This window comes from Stegostoma tigrinum, chromosome 3 (genome assembly GCF_030684315.1).
Source record: "Stegostoma tigrinum isolate sSteTig4 chromosome 3, sSteTig4.hap1, whole genome shotgun sequence".
Taxonomy (NCBI): Eukaryota; Metazoa; Chordata; class Chondrichthyes; order Orectolobiformes; family Stegostomatidae; genus Stegostoma; species Stegostoma tigrinum.
This window is the reverse complement of record NC_081356.1, coordinates 136744050-136767327: the sequence shown is the minus strand read 5'-3', so window position 1 is coordinate 136767327 and position 23278 is coordinate 136744050.

Sequence of the window (23278 nt, the reverse complement as noted above, 5' to 3'; positions counted from 1 at the left end):
GGCAAGAAATGCTGGGCCCAGCCAGCAAAGCCCACATCCCACAAATGAATAAAAAATGAAGACAAAAGCTGCACACAATGATCCAGTTGCAGCCTCACTAATGCCACTGCATAATTGCAGAAAGACGTCCTTGTTCCTGAACTTGAATCCTCTCACTATGAAGGCCTTCATATAGTTTGCCTTCTTTACCACCTGCTGCAGCTGCATGATTATTTTCAGTGACGGGTGTACGAGGACACCCAGGTTTGGCTGAACATTCCCCTCTCAATTTTCAGCCACTGAAAAAATAGTCTGCCTTCCTATTTTTGCTACCAACATGGATAACCGCACATTTATCCACATTATACTGCATATGCCATGCATGTGCCCACTCGCCCAGGCTGTCCAAATCACATTGCAACAGCTCTGCATCCAAATCACAGTTCAACCTTCCACCCAGCTTTGAATCATCTGCAAATTTGGAGATTTTACATTTTGTCCGCTCATCTAAATCTTTAACCTGTATTGTGAATAGCTGGGATCCCAGTACTGATAACTGTGGTGCTCCATTAGTCACTGCTTATCACTCGAAAAAGACCCATTTATTCCTATTATTTATTTCCTGTCTGATAACCGGTTTTCTATAAATCTCAAGACAGTGCCCCCAATTCAGTGTGCTTTAATTTTGCACACTAATCTCTTGTGTGGGACTTTGTCAAGAGCATTCTGAATGTCTAAATAAACCACATCTGTTGGATCCACTGATCAACTCTACTAATTACAGCTTTGAAGAATTTCAGTAAATTTACCATGATTTCCCTTTGGTAAGTCCATGTTGGCTGTTTCGGATTCCACACTCGTTTTCTAAGAGCTCTGCTGTAAATTCCTCGTTAATGGACTCGAGCATCTTCCCCTCTACTGACTCAGACTCACTCGTCCACAGTTCTCTGTTTTGCCTCTACCTCCCTTTATAAATAGTGGGGCTAAATTAGCTACCCTCAGATCTGTAGGAACTATTTCAGAATCTAAAGTATCTTGAAAGACTATCATCGATTGATCTATTATTTCTCAGGCCACTTCCATCATTACAGGCAATTAGTAATTAAGACAACAGTGGTGCTCCTGCATGAGTTGGAATGTTGAAAGCTTCTCACTCCAACAGTTCACCATTACTAGATATAGGTAAATACTCACCTTGTGGTGACAAGGAGAAAACATATCACCCAGCAGCTGTTTGCAGTGAGTCTCTGCATAAGTGATGCTCTGTGATACTGGCATTTTTACAATTTGAGGTTTGCACTGTTAGAGGAAAGAAAAGCAAACATTTAGATTCAGCCAAGTATGTTCTCAATATTTAAATAAAAAATTCATATGGGGAGCTGGAAATTATAAAACACAATGTCATTATTAAATAAAAACCGAGAGATCTGCAGATGTTCTAAATCCGGAAGAAAAACAGAAGTTGCTGGAAAAGCTCAGCGGGTCTGGCAGCATCTGTGGAGAAAAAATCAGAGCTAACGTTTCTGGTCCATTGACCCCTTCTCAGCATTCATAAAACGTCATTTTTAATAATGCTAATCAGTGTACCATGTCATACTTTCAGGCTTAAGTGATGAAAATGGGACAGACTTGCTGGCCGTCTGTTGTAGCTCTGAGAAGATGGCTGCAACCATTTTTCTAACAATGATGGTTTTTTGTCTGGTTTGCAATGTTACTTCAGTGAGCAGTTAGTTTAGCACCCATGGAGTCACCCATAAGCCAGACAGGATATACAGCGGCAGGTTTGTTTTATCGAGGAGCACTCATGAACTACTTGAGTTCTCAGTTTAATCACTTCCTATGGCTGCCAACAATATTACCTGACTTACTGAATTAATTTCCACAGCCTGTTTTTGTGAGCTGATGGAAAAATTAGCAATTTCCTAAGTATTTCCAAAAGAGTTGGTTTTAAATCCAGTTGTTATAGAGATAGTAGGAACTGCCGATGCTGGAGAATCTGAGAAAACAAGGTGTAGAGATGGATGAACACAGCAGGCCAAGCAGCATCAGAGGAGCAGGAGCATTTCTGAAGGAGGGTCTAGGCCCAAAACGTTAGCATCCCTGCTCCTCTGATGCTGCTTGGCCTGCTGTGTTCATCCAGCTCTACACTGTGTTGTCTTAAATCCAGTTTCTCGGTTGAACTTCGCTTAGTTGACGATTGGCTAAGAATAGAAAACTGTTGGAAAACCAGTAGCATTTGCTGCTCAATTCTAATTGCCCCTAAGAAGGTAACGGTAAGCTGTTTTTTGAACTGCTGCTGTCCACATACTGTAGGCAAACCCATGACACCTTGAGGCATTGCCTCCAGGATTTCAACTTAAAGGAACGGCAGTATATTTCCAAGTCAAGATGGTGAGGGGCTTGCAGGGGTTGCTGTAGCCACATATCCACCCTCTTCTGGGTGATAATGATCATGGGCCTGGAAGAAGGACTGTTGGTGAAGTTCTGCTATGCATCTTGAACTATACCTATTTGAAAATGGTGAAGGGAGTGAATGCTGAAGGTCGTGGATGGGGTACTGTAGTGATTGGATGGAGGGTCAGGTGGATCTCATTGACAATGAGATGGTTCATTGGGGTTGTAAACCTGGGCCAATCAGGGAGCCGGGCAGGCAGATATAAACAAGAGATTCAGAGAGACCCCTGAGTTGTGGGACAGGCTCTGAGCTGGCTTGTCAGAGCCCATGTACAGTGCACATGTGAAGAAAGGGTGACTTGGTTATGGGATACTGGCCTCTGTGCAGTTATTTCAGGTGCCAAACAGGCGAGCCAACTGTCCTGAATATAAATGATTTGAATGTAGGAAAGTTGACCAGTAAGTTCATGGATGATATGAAAGTTGAATGATGATAAGGATTGCCTTAGATTACTGGACGATATAGATGAGTTGGTCAGATGGGCTGATCAGTAGCAAATGTGATTTAATATGGATAAATATAATGCACTTTGGCAGGACAGGCATGTGTGGCAGCATCTGTGGAGAGAAATCAGTTAATATTTTGGGCTAGTAATCCTTCCTCCAAACACAGGTGCTGTCAGACCTGCTGAGCTTTTCCAGCAATCTCTATATTTTTGTTTCTGATTTGCAGTATCTGCAGTTCTTTTGGTTTTTATTTAGGATTGGAGGAACATTGGTGTGCCTGCTCACTGGCCCCTTTAGGGTAACAGGTCAGGTAGATAGTGGTTAAGAAGGTCACATGGGATACTTGCTTACTGTCGGGGACAGGTAGTTTAGAGATAATGCAAGGAAATATATTGTGGACAAGGCATAGGGACCTGGGACACTCTACCCATGAATGGGAGAGGCAGAAGCCTTCATTACACTTATAACACATTTAGATGTGCACTTGCAATGACAAGGCATAGGAGGTTATGGGTCAAGACCTACAAACTTGGATTAGAAGCAAATTTGAATAGCTCAGCAGGTCTGGCAGCATCTGGAGGCAAATCAGAGTTAACACTTCAGGTCCAATGACTTGTTTTCAGAACTGGCATTAAAATATTTATAGAACCATAGAGTCACAGAGATGTACAGCATGTAACCAGAAACTTCTGTCCAATTTGTCCATGCTGACTGGATACTGTAAATAAATCTAGTCCCATTTTGGCAGCATTTGGCCCATTTCCCTCTAAACCCTTATTCAAATACCCATCCAGATGCCTTTTATGCATCGTAATTGTACCAGCCTCCATAACTTCCTCTGGCAGCTCATTCCATACACACACCACCCTCTCTGTGGAAAAAGTTGCCCCTTAGGCCGCTTTTATATCTTTCTCCTCTCACCTTAAATCTATGCCCCTCTCATTTTGGACTCTATTACCTTGGGGAAACGATCTTGACTATTCACCCTATCCATGCCCCTCATAATTTTATAAATTTCTATAGGGTCACTCCTCGGCTTCTGATGTGCCAGAGAAAACAGCCCTAGCCCGTTCAGCGTCTCCCTTTCGCTCAAAGCCTCCAACCCCGGCAACATCCTTGTAAATCTTTTCAACTTTAACAATATCCTTCCGAAAGCAAGGAGACCAGAATTGAACACAGTACTCCACAAGGGGCCTGACTAACATCCTGTACAGTCACGCCATGACCTCCCAACGCCTACACTCAATGCACTGACCAATAAAGGCAAGCGTAGCAAACACCTTCCTCACTACCCTGTCTACTTGTGGCTCCACCTTCAAGGAACTATGAACCTGCACCACAAGGTCCCTTTGTTCGGCAACAACCACCAGGACCTTACCATTAAGTGTATAAGTCCTGCCCTGATTTGCCCGACCGAAATGTAGCACTTCACATTTATCTAAATTGACCTCCATCTGCCACTCTTCGGCCCATTGGCCCGTCTGATCAAGGTCCCATTGTACTCTGAGGTAACTTTCTTTGCTGTTCACTACACCACCAACATTGGTGTCATCTGTAAATTTACCAGCCATACCTCCCATATTCACATCCAAATCATTTAGAAAGATGGCAAAAAACAGTGGACCCAGCACCGATCCTTGTGGCACTTGGCTGGTTACAGTTAGATAGTTGTCTTGGACTGGCAAGGACTCGAAACACCGAAGGGTTTTTCCTGTGATGTAGATCTCTATAACTGGTACATATTAACCCAAAGCTCTCTCTCAGTTTGCTCAGCTCTGCTTCTCTGCTGATTGTACCTTGGCTCCTCCCTCCCTTCCATTTCTCAGTTTACATCACCTTCTGAGATGTTACTTGTATCCTTTAATTAATGAAGAATGATGTCAAATACCTGTCAATACACCAGCTATCTCCTTATTCTCCATCATTATTTCTCCAGACTTGCGTGTTGTCAGATCAGCTTTCACTTCACTGACTCTTTTTGCTTCTACTTTTATTTATTCATGGGACATGGGCTTTACTAGCAGGTCCATCCCTAGTTGCCATGAAGTTGATCCAGAGAAGTTTTAAGATAGAGGCACCAAGCTGTCGACTGTAAAGTAAACAGCGTGCGAGGCTTGGGGATTTTGTTTAAGTTGGAACAATAGGAGCAGCCTGAAGGAGAGGTGTCAATCTACTGCACAACCAGGATTTCTAGTTTTAGTTTCTAAGTAGCAGTTGCTGGGTCTTAAAAGATTTGTTCCAAGTGTCAGAATTGTCTGTTGCAGTCTTAAAGAAATTTTCAAAGACTAGGTTGATTGACTTTGCAGCGAACTGGAGGTAGCACCACTTGGCAGAGCGAGGAAGAGATAATTGATATACTGGCGAGGCACTTGGGTTTAAAGAAGATGCATCAGAGACCAAAGGCTTTGGGAAGTAAAACATTGGAATCAAGTTATAATCAGTTACAGTTAAAGCAGCTTAAGCATGAGGAGGGGAAGAAATTTGGGATTTTTAAAAAATTCATTCATGGGATGAGGACGAGACTGGCCAGGCCAGCATTTATTGCCTGTCCCTAGTGCCCAGAGGGCTGTTTAAGAGGCATCCACATTGCTGTGGACCAGCTTCCTTCCTGAAAGGATATTAGTGAACCAGATGGGCTTTTTCAACAATTGACAATGAATTCATGGTCATCATTAGATTTTTAATTCCAGATGTTTTATTGAATTCAAAACCCACCTGGGCTGTGGTGGGATTCAAACCCTGCCCCCTAGATTATCAGCTGGGTCTCTGATTGATAGTCTAGTGATAATACCAGCAGGCCATGGCCTCCCCAAAGGATGGCCGAAAAGGAAAGCAGAGAAAGGTAAGGAAACAGAAATAGCGTTGAAACGAATTAACATGAGAAAACTTAAATAGGAAGTGCGCTTAAAAGAGAAAACTGCAGAATATGATTTTAGCTTAAAGGGATGTAGTTGGAACAGGAGATGTCAGAAACTGATGCAGGCCTTGGCAGGGATAGGATTGATAATTTGAAGGAAATGTTTAAGTTTGTACAGCCTTACCAAAATTTCATCAAAAGGATATGGATGCATTCTTCATGCCATTTGAGAATACAAATGAACTGGGAAAAAGTGGAATAAACATTATTCCTGTTGGCTGAGTATTTGCTTAAAGCAAATTTATGCTCACTTTTAAGAACAGATTTCTAGGGTTTATGACATTGTGAAGAATCCTGTATTGGATGTATTTGAGTCAGTGCCTGAGGCATATAAGAAACTATATGTCCATCTTCTCTCGTCTTCCCAAATTTGATCTCTTTCCACCACTATTTAGCTTAAAATCCCCACTACTTCCTGAGTTATATGACTGTTTGGAACATTAATCACTGTACCTTCCAAACACAGGCCATCCCAACATTACTGATCCCACTCTTTCCAGGAACTGCAGTGGTTACAAAAGAAGGTTCACCATTTTATAATGATGACCAGTCATGCCCATATCCTGAGAATGAATTATTAAGATTTTGGTTAAACAGTTGGCTTTCATCCAACTGGTGTTATCTGGCAATAAAATTGGCAGTGGGCATTGCATTGTAACACTCTGCTCTTACCGTTGATGTTACCCATTGTTTGCCATATTCTGTGCCAAGCATATTTATGTTGGTAAGATGAGTTGACACTGATTCATCTCCCTCTCCACAAAAGCCTTGCACAAGTTTCTGTAGAAAAAAAGAAACACATGTATTAGAACTCTTCATTCTCACTGTTGATATCACAAAATTTCAACAGCTCCACATATCATTTGCTGATATAAGTGCTAATGCTAATTACAGTGCATGAAGGATAGTCAAAACCTTGCATTTATACAGCATCTTTACCATTTGAAAATGTAGCAAAATGCTTCATTGAAGCATGAAAAGACAAAAATGGAGATTGACTCAAAGAAGGAAGTGTCCAAATATATAACTTAAAGCTGGGGAAAAGAGGTAGGTTTTGAGAGGAGTCTTTGAGGAGGAACAATATGGAGAAGCAGAAAATATTACAGAGGAACCTACAATGCTTATAGTGAAGCTGATACACTGCAATCAATAGTGAGATAAAGGAGTGTGATGTGGACAAAGGGCCGGGTTTAGAGAAAAGTATGAGTCTAATATTCTGACATTAGTAAATGGTCCAGTCATCATAAAATATTAAATTGCAGAGCACTTGGAAAACAGTGACAGAATTGGATAGAATCAATTTGGATTCCAGAAGGGAAGTCAGGATTGACAATCTATTGGAATGTAGCTAGAATAGTTGATGATGAGGACACAATGGTTTAACGGAACTTTCACATGGCTTTCAGTAAGGTCCCATGTAAGAGATTGGGATGCAGAATTGAAGCAAACAGGATCGGGGATTAGTGTATTGAATCAGTAGGCATAAAAAGATCTTTTTCCAAGAGACAGCCAGTGAATAGTGGGTTACCACAGAGATCAGTGCCAGGGCTCCAGCTATTCATAATATATGTTAATGATTTAGATAAAGGAACTCAGTGTAATCTCTCCAAGTTTGCAAATGACACAAAGCTTGATGGGAGAGTGAACTGTGAGGAGGATGCAGAAATGTTTCAGCGTGAACAATCTGAGTGAATTGGCAATTACAGTTCAAGTATAATATGGATAAATGTATGGTTATTAATTTTGGTAGCAAAACAGGAAGGGAGATTGGAGATAATGGGAACTGCAGATGCTGGAGATTCCAAGATAATAAAATGTGAGGCTGGATGAACACAGCAGGCCAAGCAGCATCTCAGGAGCACAAAAGCTGACGTTTCGGGCCTAGACCCTTCATCAGAGAGGGGGATGGGGGGAGGGAACTGGAATAAATAGGGAGAGAGGGGGAGGCGGACCGAAGATGGAGAGTACAAGAGAGTTGCAATGGGAGAGAGATTCCCTGAGGTTGGTCTGGAGGGAGGAGGGTAACTTCTTCAGGTTAGGCATCCCTGGAAAAGACTTCGCAGTGAGGTTAAAATAGTATCAGAGATAATGGGAACTGCAGATGCTGGAGATTCCAAGATAATAAAATGTGAGGCTGGATGAACACAGCAGGCCAAGCAGATTGTTATCTCAATGGCGATAGAGTGGTAATAGAGGAGGTACAACAAGTCCTGGGTCTCCTTCTACTCCCATTGCTGAAACTAAGCATTCGAGTGCAGCAGTTGGTTAAGAAGGCAAATGGTATTTAGCCCTCATAGTGAGAGTGACACGGCAGGTCAGCGGTTGGCACTGCGGCCTCTCAGCGCCAGGGTACTGGGTTCGAATTCAGTCTCAGGCGGCTGTCTCTGTGGAGTTTGCACATTTTCCCCGCGTCTGCATGGGTTTCCTCCGGATGCTCTGGTTTCTTTCCACTGTCCAAAGATGTGCAGGTTAGGTGGATTGGCCATGCTAATTGTCCCATAGTGTCCAGGGATGAGTAGGCTAGGTGAATTAGCCATGGGAAATGCAGGGTTATAGAGATTGGGTGGGATGCCCTTTGAAAGGTCAGTATGAACTCAATGGGCCGGACGGCCTGCTTCCACATTGTGGGGATTCTATGGTTGAGAAGAGTTCAGCACAGGGATAGAGATGGCTTTCTGAAATTGTTTAGGGCCCTTGTGAGATCATACATGGAGTACTGTGTGCAGACTGGGTGTCTTTAACTGAGGAAAGATTTTCTGGCAGTGGAAGGAATGCAATAAAGGTTTATCAGGCTGATTCCTGGATGGCATGACTCACATATGAAATCAGACTGTTTCAGCTTGGATCATGTTCTCAAGAATTTAGGGGACCTCACAGAATCCTGTGAACTTCTAAAAGGACAAGGCAGGGTAAATGCAGGAAGGATGGTCCAGATTGTAGGGCAGGCCGAAAGCAGGGGTCAAAGGCTAAGGGTGAAAGGAGGAGAAATTTCTTCAGTGCTGAGCCATAGAAAACTGTTGAGAACAAATCCTTGAATGTTTTCGAGAAGGACTTAGATTTATTTGTAAGGGTTAAAGGGGTCAAAGTGTACAGCGAGAAAACAGGAACAAAGAACTGAGTTGGATGATCAACCACAATGATATGAAACACTGCATCAGGCTCAAAGGGAAAATCAGGGCAGGACTTATACACTTAACGGTAAGGTCCTGGGCAGTGTTGCTGAACAAAGAGACCTTGGCGTGCAGGTTCATAGTTCCTTGAAAGTGATGTCACAGATAGACAGGGTAGTGACGAAGGTGTTTGGTCAGTGCATTGACTGTAGGAGTTGGGAGGTCATGTTGCGGCTGTACAAAACATTGTTTAGGCCACTTTTGGAATAATGCATTCAATTCCCTGCGATGTCGGAAAGTCATTGTTAAATTTCAGAGGATTCAGTGTAGATTTAGAAGGATGATGCCAGGGTTGGAGGATCTAAGCTATAGGGAGAGGCTGAATAGGCTGGGCCAATTCTCCTGGACGGTCAGAGACTGATGGATGACCTTTTAGAAGTTTATAAAATCATGAGGGGCATGAATAGTCAAGGCCTTTCCCCAGGGTAGGAGAGTCCAAAACTAGAGGGGCACAGGTTTAAGGTGAGAGGGAAAAGATTTAAAAAGGGCCTAAGGGGCAACGTTTTCACATTGAGGGTGAATGGAATGAGCTGCCAGAGGAAGTGGTGGAGGTTGGTGCAGTTATGACATTTGAAAGACATCTGGATGGTAATATGAATAGGAAGGGTTTAGACGAATATAGGCCAAATGCTGGCAAATGGGACTAGATTAATTAAGGGTATCTGTTCAGCACGGGCGAGATGGACCAAAGGGCCTGTTTCCATGATCTACATCTCTGACTCCATGACAAAAGGTCTACTCTTACTCCAATTTTAAATGTTACTCTATTCAGATCCCTCATGATTCTGAAAACCTCCATCAGATTTCCTCTTAGCCTCTTCAATCCAAGGAGAACAATCGCAACATCTTCAGTCTATCCTAATAACTGAAGTTTCTTCTTCCTGGAGCCATTCTTGTGAGCCATTTCTGCACTCTCCCCAAAACATTCACATTATTCCAATAACGTGACACCCAGAATTGTACCCAGTACTTCAGGTGAGGTTTAACAAATGTCTTATATCCCCAGCTGAGGTCGAACAAATCTTCTATACCTTCAACCAAGGTGCACCATTGTCTTACACAGGAGATTGGTTAGCAGAATTAAAGCACGCGTAATAGGAGGTGATGCACTGAATTGGATAAAGACAGGAAACACAGTAAAACAAAGAAATGTGGATGCTGGCGATTTGAAACAAAGGCCGAAATTGCTGACGAAACCCGACCGGTCCAGCAGCGTTTGTGGAAAGAAAGTAACATTAACAGTTTGAGTCTGGTCATTCTTCATCAGAACTGAGTAAAGAGTAGGAATAAGTGGTTCATCCTCAGGTTGGCAGCCCCAATTGTTCACAATATATCAACGACTTAGGTGTGGAGACCAAATGTAATATTTCCAACTCTGCAGAAGATGCAAACATAGTAGGAGTGCATGTTGTGAGCAAGATGTAAAGTGGTTTCAGGAGGATTTTAACTGGCTTAGCTTGTGGGCAAGAATATGGCAGATGGAGTATAATGTGGAAAAATGTCAGGCTACCCACTTTGGTATGGGAACATATATATTTGCAGCATATTTCACAGAATCATGCAATCTCACAGCACAGAAGAGGCCCTTCAGCCCATCAAGTCTAAATATCCAAAGCTATACTAAATTTACATCAGTCATACTTTCCAGAATTTGGCCCGTAACCTTGAATGTTATGATTTTCCAAGTATTCATCCAAGTCTTTTTTAAAGGTTATCAGGCTGCATTCTTTTCACCCTCCCCATACCCTCATAATCATACACATCTGTAAACTTAATCTCTATCAGGTCCACCCTCAACCTTCTTTCCTCCAAAGAAAACAACCTGAGCTTATACAGCATCTCTTCATAGCTCAAGTGCTCCATTCCAGATAACATCCTGGTGAATCTCCCTCTGCATCCCCTCCAGTGTATTTACATCCTTCCTATAGTGCAGTGACCAGACCTGCACACAGTGCTCCAGCTGGGGCCTAACCAAGTCCTGTACAGCTCCAACACAACCTCCCTGCTCTTATAATCTATTGATAAAACCTATGTGTCCTGTACAGCTTCATAACTTCACTGTTTACTTGTCCTGTCATTGTCAGGGATTTGTGACAAACATCGGACTATCCCAAGAGTTCTGAGGAAGGGTCACTGGACCCGAAATGTTAACTTTGTTTTTCCTTCGCAGATGCTGCCAGACCTGCTGAGCTTTTCCAGCAAACTTTGTTTTTGTAACCATCATAAGTTCCCTCTAACTCGTCTGTAGTAGCTCAGGAAGTGCGACTGCAAAGGAACGTTGTATATTGTTGAATGCCATAATAGAGCCTGGAACATACAGTCCTGCAGATCCATCCCAGGGTCTGCTTTATTTCGCTTTCTAATCAATCTGTTCAGAATTGCAAACACATGCCTACGGAATGGAAAGGTCTTGAACACAGGCCTCCTGGTCTAAAGGCAGGGACACCACTATAAGACCCCTCAGTGCCTTATTTTCTAGTCAGCTGGTTCAGATAAGTTATTACACACCTCAGCTGTAAGTGGGACTAGAGCCCAAATCTCCGAGCTCACAGACAGGGACGCTATCACTGCACCGGAAGAACCCTCAGCGTCTGCAGTCTTTTCTTTCACATCTGAAAATGTTATCACACAAAACCGAATGGCTTCCCACTATCAAACCATTGCCAATTTTACTCATCACCCAGTGACTGCTTTCTTTCGTTTTATAACTGCAGTATGAGGACTTGGGTTACTCGTCCAGTGACAATTATGTCACCACCACAGGTCCCAGTGCTTGTTCTTCTTTTATTTAAAAAAACCTACGTATTTTCTATTTAACTTTTTAAAAGCTGCTATGATACAACTCTGGAGGAGCTGGGACTTGAACCTAGGACTCCTAGTTGAGAGATGGGTATCAACCACTGCATTACAAGAATCCTACAGTGTTTGCTCAGTGTGTACATAGAACATAGAACAGTACAGACCCTTCGGCCCTCGATGTTGTGCCAACCTGTCATACCGATCTGAAGCCCATCTAACCTACACTATTCCATGTACGTCCATATGCTTATCCAATGACGACTTAAATGTACCTAAAGTTGGCGAATCTACTACCGTTGCAGGCAAAGTGTTCCATTCCCTTACTACTGTCTGAGTAAAGAAACTACCTCTGACATCTGTCCTATATCTTTCACCCCTCAATTTAAAGCTATGCCCCCTCATGCTCGCCGTCACCATCCTAGGAAAAAGGCTCTCCCTATCCACCCTATCTAACCCTCTGATTATTTTATATGTTTCAATTAAGTCACCTCTCAACCTTCTTCTCTCTAATGAAAACAGCCTCAAGTCCCTCAGCCTTTCCTCGTAAGACCTTCCCTCCATACCAGTGTGTTGAACTTTATTTCCTAACCAACCTGTTCAGAGATGTTAGTACACATCTGTGAAATGGTAGGACTTGAACCCAATCTCCTCAGTAGGGACACTACAACTGCACCGCAAATGCCTTCCCTTCATATCAGCAACGACCGGGAAGGGAACACAGGTCAACCGTTTTGAAGGCAGCTACAGTCACCACTCTACACTATCACTCTGCTTTGTTTATTTTTTATTTAACCTATTTTTAAAATCAACCTGTTCAGAGATGTTATTACACGTCTCTGGAGCAGGTTGGACTTGAACCAGGAATCCTAGTCCAAAGGTAGGAACACTACAGTGCATTTTTTAATTTCACATCATTTCTATACAACTTGTTCACAGAAATTACAACACGCCTCTGAGACAAGTGAGAGTTGAACCTGGGCCTCCTGGTGAAAAGGCATGAGACTTCATAGAGGATGATTTCAATTCATCAACCCCTGGGTTATGCGTCCAGCACACTTCCACAGCAATACTCCCCACTTGCCTGGATGGGTGTAGCCCCAACAACACTCAAGAAGCTCAACACCATCCAGGACAAAGCAGCCGCTTGATTGGCACCACATCCACAAGGATCCACTCCCCCCACCACCGACACTCAGTAGCAGCAGTGTATACTATCTACAAGATGCACTGCAGAGATTCACCAAAGATCCTCAGGCAGCACCTTCCAAACACACGACCACTTCCATTGAGGCATGCAGATACATGGGAACACCACCCCCTGCAAGTTCCCCTCCGAGCCACTCACCGTCATGACTTGGAAATATATCGCTGTTCCTTCATTATCACTGGGTCAAAATCCTGGAATTCCCTCCCTAAGGGGCATTGTGGGTCACCCCACAGCAGGTGGACCGCAGCAGTTCAAGAAGGCAGCTCAACCCCACCTTCTCAAGGGGCAACTAGGGATGGGCAAGAAGTGCTGGCCAGTCAGAAACACCCATATTCAACAAACGAAATAAATATAAAAAAAACCTCTGCTCAGTGTCCACTTTGCATTTTTTTTTACCTCTACCCAGAAGTGCTATTACGCAGAAATGAATAACCTATCCAACACCAAGGTCAGAAATCATTCAACATCAGGTTATAGTCCAACAGGCTTATTTGAAAACACAAGCTCCAAAAGCCAAGATAACAAAGTGTGAAGCTGGATGAACACAACAGGCCAAGCAGCATCTCAGGAGCACAAAAGCTGACGTTTTTGGCCTAGACCCTTCATCCTGCTTGGCCTGCTGTGTTCATCCAGCTCCACACTTTGTTATCTTGGATTCTCCAGCATCTGCAGCTCCCACTATCTCCAAAAGCCAGACTCTTTTTGTTCTTGTTTTAATGAGTAACTAACACCAGTAAAACACCTGTGTTTCCAAATGAATACTTACAAGCAAACCCCATTATGGGCAATGCAGGCCATGAAAGATGATGGGAGGTAGGGAGGAAGAGAGAGAAGGGACAAAGTCAAAATGGAGTTGGAGGAGGAAACAGAGCACTGTATCTCCACGGTGCCCACCTCTCTCTAAAGGCATCAACAGCATTGATGAATATCCCATGCTTTTTCTCCAATGACACCCACATTCGAACATTTCTAGAATAGAGGCAGACAGTTGGCAGAGATGACCGCCTCTGCGACCCTTTGCCTGGTCCTGTTTATAGCCATTGAAAACAAAACATAGAACATAGAACATAGAAAAGTACAGCACAGTACAGGCCCTTCGGCCCACAATGTTGTGCCGTGGAATAATCCTAATCAAAAAATAAAATAACCGCACCTACATTCCCCTCAATTCACTGCTGTCCATGTGCATGTCCAGCAGTCGCTTAAATGTCATTAATGACTCCGCTTCCAGGACTACCACTGGTCAACTATTCCATGCGCTCACAACTCTCTGGGTGAAGAACCTCCCTCTGACGTCTCCTCTATACCTTCCTCCTAACACCTTAAAACTATGACCCCTCGTGGCAGTCAATCCTGCCCTGGGGAAAAATCTCTGGCTATCGACTCTATCCATGCCTCTCATTACCTTGTACACCTCGATCAGGTCACCTCTCTTCCTCCTTCTCTCCAGAGAGAAAAGAGTCCGAGCTCAGTCAACCTCTCCTCGTAAGACAAGCCCTCCAGTCCAGGCAGCATCCTGGTAAACCTCCTTTGCACCCTCTCCAAAGCCTCCACGTCTTTCCTATAATAGGGCGACTAGAACTGGACACATTATTCCAAGTGTGGTCTCACCAGGATTTTGTAGAGCTGCAGCATAACCTCGTGGCTCTTAAACCCGATCCCCCTGTTAATGAAAGCCAAAACACCGTATGCTTTCTTAACAACCTTACGCACCTGGGTGGCAACTTTGAGGGAGCTATGCACTTGAACACCAAGATCCCGCTGTTCCTCCACACTGCCGAGAATCCTGCCTTTAATCCTATATTCAGCATTTAAGTTTGACCTTCCAAAATGCATCACTTTGCATTTATCCAGGTTGAGCTCCATCTGCCATTTCTCAGCCCAGCTCTGCATACTGTCAATGTCTCACTGAAGCCTGCAATAGCCCTCGATACTATGCTTTTCCAAATAGTCATAAATCCTATCCCTCAGAATTCTTTCCAAAACCTTGCTGACCACAGACGTAAGACTGAAGACTGCTGGAAATCACAATGCATCTGGCCGCATCCATGCAGAGACAGCAAGCTAATGTTTTTAGTCTTGTTGACTCTTCATCAGAAATGAAATGTGGAGGGCCAGTATGTATGCAGTAGTGTGAGGATGGAGTGCTGGAAGAGAAAAGGCACCGATGTGCAGATTATGTGATGGAATGTGAGAATGGCAAAACAATGACATGTCCAATTGTCAAACTGGAAAGAACAGATGGTCCGAGACAACAAGGTGTGGAGCTGGATGAACACTGCAGGCCAAGCAGCATTAGAGGAGCAGGAAAGCTGGCATTTCAGGCCTAGACCCTTCATTAGAGAGGTGGAGGGGGAGAGGGTTCTGAAATAAATGGGGAGAGAGGGGGAGGTGGATAGAAGCTGGATAAAGGAGAAGATAAGTGGAGAGGAGACAGGCACATCAAAGAGGAGGGGATGGAGCCGGTAAAGGTGAGTGTAAGTGGGTAGTTAGGGAGGGAATAGGTCAGTCCAGGGAGAATGGGCAGGTCAAGGAGGCGGGATGAGGTTAGTGGGTAGGCGATGGGGGTGCGGCTTGAGGTGGGAGGAGGGGGTAGGTGATTGGAAGAACAGGTTAGGGAGGCAGGGATGATCTGGGCTGGTTTTGGGATGCAGTGGGGCGAGGGGAAAAGCTGGGCTGGTTTTGGGATGCAGTCGGGGGAGGGGTAGAGCTGGACTGGTTTTGGGATGCAGTGGGGGAAGGGGAGATTTTGAAGCTTGTTGAAGTTCACGTTGATACGCTGCAGGTTACCCAAGCGGAATATGAGTTGCTGTTCCTGTAGCTTTCAGGCAGCATCGTTGTGGCACTACATGAGGCCCAGGATGGACATGTCATCCAAGGTGTGGGAGGGGGAGTGGAAATGGTTCGCGACTGGGAGGTGCAGTTATTTGTTGCGAACCGAGCGGAGGTGTTCTGCAAAGCGGTCCCCAAGACATCGCTTGGTTTCCCAACGTAGAGGAGGCCATAATGGGTACAGTGGATACAGTATACCACATTGGCAGCTGTGCAGGTGAACATCTATTTCATGTGGAAGGTCTTCTTTGGGCCTGGGATGGGGGTGAGGGAGGAGGTGTGGGGGCAGGTGTAGCACTTCCTGCGATTGCAAGGAAATGTGCTGGTGGTGGTGGTGTGGCTGGAGGGAAGTGTGGAGCGGACAAGGGAGCCATGGAGAGAATGGTCCCTCCAGAAGGCAGATAAGGATGGGGAGGGAATAATGTTTTTTAGTGGTGGGGTCAGATTGCAGATGACGGAAGTGTCGGAAGATGATGTGTTAGATCTGTGAGTTGGTGGGGTGGTAGGTGAGGACGAGGGGGATTCTGTTTTGGTTGTTATTGCGGGGAGGGGGTGTGAGGAATGAGTTGTTGGAAATGTGGGAGACACGGTCGAGGGCATTTTCGACCACTGCGGTGGGGGTGGCACGGTGGTGACGTTGCGGTCCTTGAAAAGGAGTCCAAGGGGCAGAAAGGGAAATGCAGAACTGGACAGGTGTTGGATGTATGTGAGCTCACTCCCATTTCTTTCTTTTCTTTTGGCATTACTTGTTGCATTCTCTGTCACCGTGTCCTGTCTCCCCTCCCCCCATTCCAATGGGACCATCTGTAATTTCCAGATGATCACACCAGGATGGGGCAGGATGGGGCAGAGGTGCCTCAATGCTAAGTGGTCTGTCCAATTTCATCCCTTTTTTGAAACGTTCTAGCAGTTGATATGACTGAGTAGCTTCTTCGGCCATTTCAGAGTGTTGTTGCGCGTTAGCCACATTGCTATGGCTCTTGAGTTATATGTAAGCCAGACCAGGTAATGATGGCAGCTTTTTCTTCCCTAAAAGATATTAATCCAGTCGACAATACCAATTCCATTAAAAAAAAGAACATTTTGTAAACTCACCGTGAGTTCATCTTTAATCTGAACCAACACTTGCATGTGTAAATCCCAATATACCGTCAGGCCTACCGCAGTTTCTACAATAATATAGAAGCCAACATGCGAAATTCGGAATGGATAATTGGGGTCTTCAGAGTGGGGTATTATCTGTTGGACAAGGAACACAGGACATTGTTTATAATTTTGCCATTCACATTAATTCTGGAAACAGACACTTTGTTTTTACGACAATGCTTACTTTGCTTTTATTTCATGATAGTTTTGTTATTTATTCTCTCCTGACCTCTAGACTATACATAGAACATAGAACATAGAACATAGAACAGTACAGCACAGAACAGGCCCTTCAGCCCACAATGTTGTGCCGACCATTGATCCTCATGTATGCACCCTCAAATTTCTGTGACCGTATGCATGTCCAGCAGTCTCTTAAATGACCCCAATGACCTTGCTTCCACAACTGCTGCTGGCAACGCATTCCATGCTCTCACAACTCTCTGTGTAAAGAACCCACTTCTGACATCCCCTCTATACTTTCCTCCAACCAGCATAAAACTATGACCCCTCGTGCTAGCCATTTCTGCCCTGGGAAATAGTCTCTGGCTATCAACTCTATCTATGCCTCTCATTACATGCACATGGACAGCAGTGAATTGAGGGGAATGTACGTTAGGTTATTTTATTTTTGGATTAGGATTATTCCACGGCACAACATCGTGGGCCGAAGGGCCTGTACTGTGCTGTACTTTTCTGTGTTCTATGTTCTAAACTCTATCTGCTATTCCTTGGCCCAATGGCCTAGTTGATCAAGATCCTGTTCTATTCTTGGATAACTTTTTTTCACTGACCACTATACTGCTAATCTTGGTGTCACTTGCAAAGTTACATGCCGGAAAGAACGGTGCAGACCCAAAACGGCAGCTTTCCTGTTCCTCTGATGCTCCTGGCCCTGCTGTGTTCATCCAGCTCCACACCTTGTCATCTCAGATTCTCCAGCACTGGCAGTTCCTACCATCTCTAACATAGAATCTTAAATGTGAACATTATCCAATTTTAGAGATGGATTCAAAAACACATGCAGCATCCAGCAACATGTGGAAAGGAGGCTGCGTTGCCATGGTAAAGCTGAAGCAAGTGGGACAGATCGTTTTCCAGCTTTCAGATCTGTTCATCTGTTCTGCCTACTGATTTTTTTCTGTCTTTTAAATCTGTTAATTCTTAAACTGCTCATTATTTTACAGTTTCCACTTCTGAAGAAGGTTCCGCACCTTGAGATACAAAGCTATTCAGATATAGGGCAGCACAGTATTTAGTGGTTAGCACTGCTGCCTCACAGCATCAGAGATCGGGGTTCAATTTCATACTTGGGCAACTCTGTGGAGTTTGGGCATTCCCCCCGTGCCTGCATGAGTTTTCTCCGGGTGCTCAAGTTGCCTCCCACAGCCCAAAGATGTACTGGTTAGGTGGAGTGGCCATGGGAAATGCAGGGTTACAGGGATAGTGTAGGGGGTTGGTCTGGGTAGGACGGTCTTCAGAGGGTCAGTGTGGATTTGATGGGCCAAATGGCCTGCTTCACATTGTAGGGATTTCTATTCGATAAATCTATTCCGTTTATTCACAGAAAGTGTGAAATGATGCACTTTAGAAAAAAGAACAAGACAAGGAATACCAATGAAAAGCAAGGTACAAGTGCCTCTAAGAACAGACTGATCTTGGAGTGCTAGCCCACAGAGGCCTGAATGTGGCAGGATAGGTTAATAAGGTCATGAGATACTTGCCTTTATCAGTCATGGCATAGATTCAAAGATTGTGGGGATCATGCTGGAGTTGTGTGGAGGTTTGTTAGGTCCCAGTTGGAGTACTGTGTACAATTTTGGTCATCATGCTATAGGAAGGATGTGATTGCACTGGAGGGGGTGTAGCTAAGATTCACTGAGGTGTTGTCTGGAATGGAGCACTGTAGCTATGAAGACAGGCTAGATAAGCTCAGGTTGCTTTCTTTGGAGCATAGAAGGCTGAAAGTTGACCTTATAGAGGGGTACAGGTATATGAGGGGCACAGACAGGGTGAATGAAAAGCAACTGTTCCCTCTGGTCAAGGGTCCCATAACTTTAAAGTAAAAGGGGATTTGAGGTAAACCTCTTTCACCCAGACGGTGCTGAGGGTTGACCTGCACAGCCTATCAGGCTGGTTGAGGTGGGAAACCTCTGAAAATTGTTTGGATGATCACTTGAAGTATCATAGTATTCAAGGCTCTGGGCTTAGTGTGGGGGAAGTGGACTAGTATAGGTAGTGCTGTCATTTCTGCAGTATAGACTGGATGGGATAAAGGGCCTTTCCTGTATTGTATGATTGTATGAATCAATGCTGGTGAATCTGATGCATATCACTGTAGTTTTCTGTTCTAATTTCAGATTTACAGGATACAGATTTGCTTTCTTTGCTATTTGGATAAATTCTGCTTACCTCATCCACATTATCAAGTATTAGGGAAACACCTCCAACTGTAATGTTAACGTACTTTCGGCAGATGGCACCTCCAAAATGATTACACGCAACATTTTTCACTCCAACCCTGAAGGGCATCTTAGTGGCATGTGGCAGCAACTAACAAAGCAGAATGAAAAAAATTAGGCAAATACAATTAAAATGCAATTTAAAGATCTTCTCAAAACAGGTGTTCATACCAAAATAAGGCAGCAACAAAGAGCAATACCAACAGTAGCAACAACTGACCTCATCAGTTGCATTCCACTGTAAAAACGGATGGATAGATCGGCACCAAAGACATGGGTGGAAGGCAACTGAACAGAACTCAATGTCCTTGCAGAGTGGTTTGCTTGTTCTAGGAAGGGGTTTCCAATAAATTAGTAATAGGCTGGGAAGGAGAGTTTGACACTGCAGAGGAAAAATAGGTGCAAAAATAACAGGGAGCAATAGATAGCAAGAGAGGTTTACAGTTCATGTAAGGATGTGGTAATTAAGGTTGGCGACCTGCAGCCACAGGGTAGCAATATGGCAATATGATATTCTTGTGATAATGTGCCCTTGCTCAACGGAAGGACAGGACTGTGTACAAAGTACTCCAGGATACAAGATGTTCAGGAAAGTTAGGAAGGAACAAAAATAGTGGGATGATAGTGTTAATGAAGAATAATGAGATTGAGTTTATTACCTCCTGACAAGGAGTTTATGGGTGAGGACAGTCAGATACATTACCCACGTCTTGAAATTTTCTTAGCACATAATAATTGCGAATTAATGACAATCATGGACCTCATACCATGCTGTCAGCATTTAACCAGCAGTAGGACAGGCTCACCCTCCACATTCAACCCCCACAGATTTCACTGTATAGACTGGTGATGGGCCAAGTGGGCTCACTGGTGGCCTAGCCTCCAGCCAGATCTTTTCCCTACACCAGTGGTCCCTCCACCTGGTCTGCCAAGGAGTAATCCTTCAAAAGTAAAAATAATTAATTGTGGGAGATCCAATTTCAGTCAGTGAGAACATTTCTGGCTGAGGCAAACTGGAAATAAAGATTGCCAGGCAAAACTGGAATTGAACGATGTGCTGTGTTTAAGCGGAGACAGCTCATGTACAATCATGGTACTTTCTCAAAAGGGGTAGGCGTAGGACAAATCGAGGGACAAAGGAGAAACAGGAAAAAAGAGGGTCTATGACACATATACAATACAAGCGACAAAACATGTTCAGACTCACCCTCTAACTAGGATGCTCAGAGGGACAGTGAATAAAGAGGTAGGATGGAAGACAGCACCAGAAGAGACATTGTTGGACCAGTACTGAAGAAACATGGAAGAAAGGCATTCTGATATTGTTCACCAAGTTCACTCAGTTGTACTAAACAGCTACAGAAAATCAATAAAGAATAAAAAAAAAGAGGGTGCAGTGGTAGCATCCCTGCCTCTGAGCCACAAGGCCTGGGTTCAAGTCCCACCAGCTTCTGGGGTGTGTAGTGACATCTCTGATCAGACTGATTGGAAAAATATTTAAAAATGAGAGACCACCAGACATTGACCCGTGTGCTCTAAATAATAAAGGATCCAGCAGCATTTTCCTTACTAAAGTCTGGGGGTCTGTGCTAAATTGGGACAGCTGTCCATCAGGCCAGTCAGAAAACAGCCTGACATAGTCACAAATATGGAATCCTACCTTGGAGGTAAATGCCAGACAACACCATCGTCAACCCGATGTTCTTTCCAACCTACAGGACAGACCAAGCAGAGGTGGTGGCACAGTGGCGTACAGTCAGAGGGGAGTCCTCACCATGATGTCTCATAGTATCAGATCAAACATGGGCAAGAAAACCTCCAGCTGGTTACTATACACCATATCTCCCTTAGTAGCTGAATCAGTGTTTCATCATCTTCAAAGCTAACCAGAGAGGGCATTGAGGATGGAAAGGGCACAGAATCTATTCTAAGTGGGAAACTTCAATGCGCATCACTGAGAATAGCTTGGTAGCACAATGACTGACGGAATTTGCAGAGACCTGAAGAATATATTACCCGGCATCTGATGTTGCAGGTCTTTCAGAATGAAAAAGAGAGAAAAACCTGCCAACATTCTGCAGACACGTGTCCATATCAGAGCTGGCTGAGGTGCATACTGCACAGTCTTGGTGAAGGAAAAAGGGCCCTGTTCTGAAGGAGGATGGCAGGACCCAAACTGTTAACTCTGCTTTCTTTTCATAGATGCTGTGATCTGCTGAGTAATTTCCCAGTAATTTCTAGTTTTGTTTCTGATTTCCAGCATCTGCAGTTCTTCGGGTGTTTGAAGAAGTTGGGACTGTTCTCCTTGGAGAGAAGAAGACTGAGTGGATATTTGTTTGATGTTTTCAAAATCATGAGCGGGCTGGATAGAATAAATAGAGATGTTCCTGTTCTTAAAAATGAAAAGAACAAGAAAGCGTAGATGGTCCCTTGAAGATGGAGTTGCAGGTAGACAGGGTAGTGAAAAAGGCATTTGTATGCTTGACTTTATTTGTCATTGTATTGAGTGGAGGAGTTGGGGTGTCATCATGCAGTTGTACAGGATATTGGTTAGGCTACTTTTATAATAGTATTCAGTTTTGGTCTCCTTGCTACAGGAAGGATGTTATTTTAAAAATTGAAAAGGTACAGAAAAGATTTACAAAGATGTTGCTAGGGTTGGAGAGTTCAAGCTACAGGGAGAGGCTGAATAGGCTGGGGCTATTTTCCCTGGAGCTTCAGAGACTTAACAGTAACATTACATAAGTTATAAAATTATGAGGGTCATGGATAGGGTGAATAGCCAGGTTTTTTTTTCCCAGGGTAGGGGAATCCAAAACTAGAGAAGATCGGTTTAAGGTGAGAGGGAAAGATTTAAAAAGGACCTTTTTAAATCCCTTTTATGTATGGAATGGGTGTATGGAATGAATTGCCAGAGGAAGTGGTGGAGGCTGGTATAATTACAACATTTAAAAGGCATCCGGATGGGTGTATGACTAGAAAGGGTTTAGAGGGATATGGACCAAAGGCTGGCAAATGAGGCTAGATTAATTTAGGATATCTAGTCGGCATGGACAAGTTGGGCTGAGGGGTCTGTTTCCATGCTGTACAACTCGAGGACTCTATTTAAAGTGATGTGAAAGCTCTCTTTGACCTAGTCTTCTAGCCATTACATTTACATGGCTAGTCCACTTGTTTTTCTGGTCAAGGTAACCCCAGCATGTTCATAATTGTGGATTCAGTGATATGAACATCATCGAATGTCAATGGGTAGTGGTTAGACTCATAGTCATATAGACCTATACCTCAGAAAAGGCCCTTTAGCCCAACATACCCATGACAGTCAAAACCAAATGCCAATCCTTTCTAATCTTATTCTCCATCACTCGCATGCTTTGGCATCACAAGTGCGATCTAAATATTTTGTAAATGTTATGAAGGCTTCTGCATCTACCATTCCCACAATTCCAGTTTCCAACCAACTTTTGGGTGAAAATGTTTTTCCTCACACCTTTTCACAATCTCCTGCTCCTTATCTTAAATCTATGTCCCCTGGTCATTGATCCCTCCATCAAGGGGGAAAGTTTCTTCCTGTCTACCCTGCCCCTAATCATTTTATACAACTTAATCGTGCCTCCTCTAAACCTCCTCTGCTCTGATGAAAACAATCCCCATCTGTCCAGTCTCTCTTCCAGCTAAAATTCTTCAGCCCAGGTAAAATCCTGGTAATCACCTGGAGGTTTGGCGTGGATTTGAGGAAAAACATTTTCACCCAGAGAATGGTAAGGGTCTGGAATGTTCTGTCTGAGAGAGCAGTTGAATTGGAAAACTTCACAACCTTTAAAAAGTACTTAGATGAGCACTTGAGATGTCATAACATTCAAGG